This window comes from Natator depressus, chromosome 1 (assembly GCF_965152275.1).
Source record: "Natator depressus isolate rNatDep1 chromosome 1, rNatDep2.hap1, whole genome shotgun sequence".
NCBI classification, from domain to species: domain Eukaryota; kingdom Metazoa; phylum Chordata; order Testudines; family Cheloniidae; genus Natator; species Natator depressus.
Genome location: NC_134234.1, coordinates 344,134,754 through 344,141,988, shown reverse-complemented (window position 1 = coordinate 344,141,988; position 7,235 = coordinate 344,134,754). Strand labels below are relative to the sequence as shown.

At 49.5% G+C, this 7,235-nt stretch overlaps 1 pseudogene; it reads left to right on the top strand.

Annotated features, from left to right (window-relative positions):
* Positions 1 to 975: 975 nt before the first annotated feature.
* LOC141991984 (interferon-induced protein with tetratricopeptide repeats 2-like) lies at positions 976 to 2,818 on the top strand (annotated as a pseudogene).
* Positions 2,819 to 7,235: the final 4,417 nt, after the last annotated feature.

The following is a 7,235-nucleotide window of genomic DNA, read 5'->3' as shown; positions in this document are numbered from 1 at the left end:
AATCTCTCCTAACATGGAAGCCGTTCCATGCCCCTAATCATTTTTGTTGCTCTTTTCTAAACCTTTTCCAATTCCAATATATCTGTTTTGAGATGGGGCAACCACATCTGCATGCAGGATGCACAGCAGGGGGAGGGGTGTAACAGGCCTCCATTGTCTCAATTAAATGTCCGGAGACAGAATATTTACATTCTGCCGACCCTCAGCATCTCCCCATTACATTTCTCTCCTGCCTGCTGACTAGAGTGGGCCCCGTTCCCATTGATACTAAGGTTATGGCTACAGTGCAGTCGCAGGTGTGTCTAGCTCAGGTAGGCATCCCCATGCGAGCTTTAATCTAGCTGGTGGGATTAAACCGAGCAGTGAAGCCGCAGTGGCACAGATCCGGATGTGGCCTAGAAACACAAGTACGTACCTGGGGGCCAGATGGGCTTGCAGGTCCTGCACCGCCAAGTGTCACTGCTGTCTTTAGCTGTGATATCTAGGTTACAGCTAGTGCGGGTAGGGCAGCCCATGCTACGGTCCCACCTCTCACTGCAGGGTAGACACACCCTGCGGCCATTTCACAGCACCCTGGCCGTGCAAAGGGGCCTTTCCATTTACACTCGCTTTACGCTGCCAGCGTGCTGGGAACTAGCCTTTGTGTAAATGAGAGTCAGGCCCTTCCTGTCTCCTTGGATAAATGGCCCCCAGTGAAGTCAGTGCGAGACTCTCTCTCCACACACACATATACGTATCCCAGGACATAAATGACCCCAGTGGGCAGCCAGATGATTTCCAATGTTTGAGGGGGTTTAAGCGCTCCCTGAAGATTCAGTTTTCTAGATATCAGCTCCTTAAAAGTTACATTTCTATTAAGGTTAACCCCCATACCTTACATTATTGGTCCAGACTGCATTTGCAACCTTAGCTCCACATTCACCAAGTTCTTACATGGGAAATCCCTTTGTTTTGTGGGCTCTGTTTTGTGACATCATGATGTACATTTTGGCTTGGAATAACACGCATCAAATATTCCAGTTAATAGCTAGCTTCGGCCCTAAAGGTGAACTGCACAACAAAATAATCACTTCTAAATACTCTCACTTAGCAGCTCTGGTGCTGGAGGAGCATTCAAACAGGTAAACACATTTTGAACAAACGTTGTACATTGTTATTTCCCCCCTGAGAAATTCTCCTGACGTTACCAAGCGGGGAGCTCTCTGTGACATAACAAATACCACAGGCTGCATCTATTGCAATGAGTCATGGGGTTTGGCAGTGTTGCTTTCTAGGACACAGGAAGTACTAAGAGGATTTCACAAAGGTTAGATTCAAACCATTCATACTGATCCCATGCATGGGAGAGTGAGGACGTCAGACACTGAAATCCAGGCTTAGTTCTTTGTTGCCACTTAGCAATTTGCTTTTAACCAGAAAGAAACCCTGTCACTCTGTAATCACTGCCCCATCATTGTAGCATGTAGTGGAAATTCATTCAGCCCAGATGGAGTCTCATTTTTCCCTTTCTTCGCAGCACCCTGCATCTGAAGAAGCTGCAGGCCCTCCAGCGCCACTTCACCTGGAACTTTGAAATCAGATACCAGGTAGATGCAGTTCACCTCCTCCAAACTCTGGCTCTCAGGATTGCCCACACTCACTACCAGAACCAGCCCACGCTCCTTGCCATGCAGGCTTATCTCTGCCACCTGCAAGGGCAATATGAAGATGCTCTGCAAAGCCTTAGAGAAGCAGAAGAGATTCTGGAAAGAGATCATCCAGATAACTTCCCCCGGCAGGTCCTGGTCATTTACGGAAACTATGCCTGGATCTATTATCACTTGGCCCACTATGATTTGGTTGAGCTTTACCTGGACGAGGTTAGAGAGATATACAGCTCCCTGAAGAGCCGCTCTCCACATGCAGCTCAGGTCCCTGAGATATATGCACAGAAAGGCTGGTCTCTCCTGGCAGCAGGCTTCCGCAATGGCATTGAAGCCACAAAGTGTTTCCAAATGGCATTAGGAGAAGATGAAGCAAATGGGGAATTTCTCGCAGGGTTGGCAATTGCGGTCTTTGCATCATGGACTCACTCACACAAGCCTGTTCTTCGGGAAGCAGCCAAAAAGAAGTTGGTTGCCATTCTCCATGAACAGCAGCAAAACTATGAAGCTAAGGTGTATTTAGCCGAGATCCTTAAGGAATCGGATAGACAGCAAGCAGAAGACCTCTTAGAAGATGTTGTTCAGAATAGCCTGGACCCTGAGGTCCTGAGACATGCAGCCAAGTTCTTTCAACTAGAATTTGTAGGGAAAAAAATTTCTATTCTAGAGCGAGCAATCTCTCTGAACCCCAATTATCATCTCCTTCACTATGACCTTGGCATCTGCTACAAGATGTAGTTGTGGGGGGCCAAATCCAGCAGAAGAGAAGAAATATTGGCAGCAGCTATTGAGGCCTTCAAAAAGGCTGTGCAGAAAGTTCCAGCCTCTGTGTTTGCAAGGTTGGCTTTAGCTGACATGTATGGAGAAAACACACCTCACTACCGAGAAGAGATTTATCTCAATCTCGTGAGTGCAATGCCCAGCCTCAGCAAGAAGTGTCAGCAGGCAGTCTGCCTTCACTGGGGAAATTTCCTCTTCTACAAGAAGAACAGTGTGCAGAAGGCAGCTGAGATGTACAAAGCAGGTTTCGCCATTCCAGGCAACTCCCAGAGAGGCCACAACTGAAAAGGAAGTTGGAAAAGGTGGCAGAAATATTCCAGCAGAACTCCCAAACCACTGAGGCTGAGGCCATACGTGACTTCATTCACGAGACTGAAAGTCATTCTCTTGACTAAAGGAGGAAGTCCACTCGTGGCAACAACAGAGCAGGAGACTGGAGATGTGGAGAAAATGGGGGATCCTTTCCCTTCCCTGGACACACCAAGACCTCCTTCTGAAGTGAGTCACTTTCCCCACCTGTGTAACAATGACATTCGTGTTGCAAATGATTCAGACTATGGCACATGCTACTGCTGCTGCTGCTAATTATTATTAGCTACCTGTCTTGTGGTCACGCCTAGGAGCCCAGACATGGACCAGGACCCCATTGTGTCTGGCTCCAAAGAGTCTACAGTCTGCAACAAGGGACAACAGGAGCGAACCAGCAGATGGACAGGGGAGCACAGGGAGACAATACTGGTCAGCAAAATGGACAGTGGCCTCAGCCCACCAGCTACCCAGCCATTGTCAAGTGTTTTGTAAGTATCACCGCAGAGACAGTTTAGCTTCTGATACTGAGCAGCTGTTTCTACTCAGAGGGGACGGTGCGACCATCCTTGTCTCTACGCAAACCTACCCTCCAGCTCTGTGGCCTTCCAACCTCCACGCAGCAAGTAGGTGTGGAGTTTCTTCTAACAGCGTTGAGTTTTTGCATTTGCATAGATGAGTGCCTGTAATGGGAATAATTATATAGACACATCTTTGCTTTCCCCATCTCACCTTGACCACGACTCACATTTACATGGCACCAGTTTCCCCAGCTTGTCAAGGATCTGATTTATTGTAAATGAAGTAAAAACATAAGTTACAGAGAAAACAGAAATAAATCAGTCTCTTTGTATTGAAACATTGCTTCTCCTGCCTCTAGATTGCATCGGGGTGAGCAGCACACATAGGACCCTACAGGCGTGTCGAGCTCACAGTAAAGCACCAGGACAGTCACTAACAGAACACGAACTGTCCCACATTGAGGTGTCATTACAGGAGGGTTTGGAACAAATTGATAAACTAAACCATTATAAGTCACCAGGACCAGATGGCATCACCCAAGAGTTCTGAAGGAACTCAAATGTGACATTGCAGAACTACTAACTGTCGTCTGTAACCGATCATTTAAATCGGCTTCTTCACCAGATGACTGGACGACAGCGAATGTGAGGCCATTTTTTTTAAAAGGCTCCAGAAGTGATTCTGGCAATTACAGGCCGGTAAACCTGACTTCAGTACCCGGCAAACTGGTTGAAACTAACTATAGGAAAGAACAGAATTATCAGACACATTGATGAACATGATTTGCTGGGAAAGTGTCAACATGTATTTAGATTTTCAGAAAGCCTTTGGCAAGGTCCCTCACCAAAGGCTCTTAAGCAAAGTAACCTGTCATGGGATAAGAGGGAAGGTCCTCTCACAAAGAGATCTCACAAAACTGGGTGATTGGGCAACAAAATGGCAGATGAAATTCAATGTTGATAAATGAAAAGTAATGCACATTGGAAAACATAATCCCAACTATACAAAGAAAATGATGGGGTCTAAATTAGCTGTTACCATTCAAGAAAGATCTTGGAGTCATTGTGGAGAGTTCTCTGAAAACATCCACTCAATGTGCAGCGACAGTCAAAAAAGCAAACAGAATGTTGTGAATTGTTAGGAGAAGGACAGATAAGAAGACACAAAATATCTTATTGCCTCTCTTTAAATCCATGGTACGCCCACATCTTGAATACTGCATGCAGATGTGGTTCCCCCATCTCAAAAAAGATATATTGGAATTGGAAAAGTTTCAGAAAAGGGCAACAAAAATGACTAGGGGTATGGAACGGCTTCCATATGGGGAGGGATTAATAAGACTGGGACTTTTCAGCTTGGAAAAGAGATGACTAAGAGGGGAAATGATAGAGGTCTATAAAATCATGACTAGTGTGGAGAAAGTAAATAAGGAAGTGTTATTTACTCCGTCTCATAACCCAAGAACTAGGGGTCGCCAAATGAAATGAATAGGCAGCAGGTTTAAAACAAACAAAAGGAAATATTTCTTCACCCAACGTACAGTCAACCTGTGAATCTCTTTGTTGTCAACGCCAAGACTATAACAGGGTTCAAAAAAGAACTAGAGAAGTTCCTGGAGGATAGGACCATCAGTGGCTATTAGCCAGGATGGGCAGGGATGGTGTCCCTAGCCTCTGTTTGCCAGAAACTGGGAATGGGCGACAGGGGATGGATCACTTGATGATGACCTGTTCTGCTCATTCCCTCTGAAGCACCTGGCGGTGGCCGCTGTCAGAAGACGGGAGACTGGGCTAGATGGACCATTGGTCTGACTGAGTATGGCCGTTCTTATGTACTTAAGAGCCAAGGCTGACGTTTCAGAAGTGCCAGAGCGGTATCAGTGAGAAGTAAATGAGAATCAGGCCTTGTGACACTTTACTACGTTTTCAGTCTGTTGCTAAGGGCTTGTCTACACACAAACACGGAGCTGCTTTCGCTCCATTGGTACAGCCCTCCAGGGTGGCTGCCACTGTTAGGCCAGTTCTCCCCGCCGTGGTTGAGGTCACCTGTGCTGGACGCTTACCAGGCTGCTGGGACTGGCTCCCAGAACTGGATGGGTGTATTTCTGATATCCCTCGGCAGAGGTGCCGACTTCCTGAGTTCCCCGGGGGGCGGGCTCAACCCCTTCCCCGCCCCAGGCCCCACGCCCACTCCAGCCCTTCCCCAAGCCACCACGCCTACCCCACCTCTTCCTGCCTCCGCTCCTCCCCCTCACCCCAGCACCTCCTGCATGTGGCTGAACAGCTGATCGCGGCGTGCAGGAGGGGCTGATTGGCAGCACCTGCTAGTGGGTGGGGGGGTGGGGAAAGGAGCTGATCCACAGGGCTGCCAGCAGCTGCTGAGCACCCACGGAGTCGGTGCCGATCTCCCTGGATTCTGGACAGGCCTTAGCACTGCCTGCTTCTTTGACCTCTAGGCTCACTCCCTGGTCCTAGACTCTGGATCTGGCACCCCTTCTTGAAAGTGGGGCCCCATGGCTCATGAGCGCGTGAGACAGGCTGCACCAGGCCTTTGTGGCCCCTACTGGAGGCCCCGTGGTCCTATCACATCCTGCCCCAGGAAAAGAGCAGCAAAGGGCTGCCGAGAGCGGCCCCATGGAAGCAGCCAATCAGAGCCCAGCAGGCTCAGGTGACAGGAGCTGCGGGTGCTAACAGGGCAGTGTCTGGCTGGGACCACAGGGGCACTCACACTCCTCTCTGGCCAGAGCAACTCTGGGGACAACCCGAGTTTCGTTCTAGCCGCATTTGCTGAAGCTGGGAAGAGAGAAGCTCTGAGAATTTTAACCCTGAGCTATGAGGGGGGCAGGGAAGTAGCAGCAACGAATTGCAGTGAGTGGCGCACGGCTGCTGTGCAGAGTGTCCCTGGGTCAGAACCTGGGCTAGTCTTTGGGCCCAGGTTCCCCCACCAGCAAAGTGGTATCCCCAAGAAGGGGACAAATTTCATTTGGAGGCCCAAGCGAAAGGCTGAAATTAAAGGGCTCAGAGCCAGGGCTGAAGACGCTGGTGAGGGCAGATAGTTTTGCTGGACACAGCGTCCCTCATGGAACAACGGAGCCTGTCCCTGTCTGAGGCACATGGGCCTTCATCTCCAGCCTCCTCATCCTTGCAGCCTCATGCACAGGAGCTGGGGTCTTCTCTCAGCAGTCTGCAATGAGGAGGGACATCACTGTAAGGGCAGGAATGGCCCCACTCGCCCTTCCATTGCCCCACTGATTGGTTTTGCCGTCTAGATTTTAAGAACTGGAATGATAAAGACTGTCATATGAAAAACGGCTACGTTTGCAAGTATCGACCCTAGCGAGGAGAGTCGCTCGCCTGCGCCTAAAGGGGGAGCTCAGTGCCTGGGATGCAAAAGAACTGGGCTCCTTGGGCATGATCAGACAAGGTCCCAGACTTTCCGATGCCTTTGCTGCATCAAGGGACAGTCCTCTCCCTCCCTGAAAGACCAGATCTCACTTCCCCAGCTGCAAACTCTCTTCCCCGAAGTGTATCTATTCTAGTTACATTCCTGCCCCTTCCCCTCAGTGGCTGCAGCCCACAACAAGAATAAACTCTCCTGAGCATGCAGTTCTGTGTGTGTCTCCTCTGTCCCAATCCTGGCCCTGCATAGAGGCGTCCATCCAGCCCCCTCTGACTGTGTCCTGAACTGCCCAGATCTCAGTGGAGGAGAGGAAGGGGACCCTCAGAGGGAGGCAGGATGGGCCTGGCCTTTTCGATAAGGGACAGGACTTCGTCTCCCTCTAGATATCTGCAATAACCAGAGTTTCTTCTCTCTTCTGGCCCACCCACCTCCTCTTGGTCTTATCTCCACTCAGACACAAAGCAGGGACGTTTCTAGCGGTTGTGTAATCATCAGGCCCCACCAGAGCTGGAAGCATTTGCCACAGTACTAAGCAGGCTGAGCTCCGTGAATACCACCCCTTGGACCTTTTTCCAACTGGTCAGT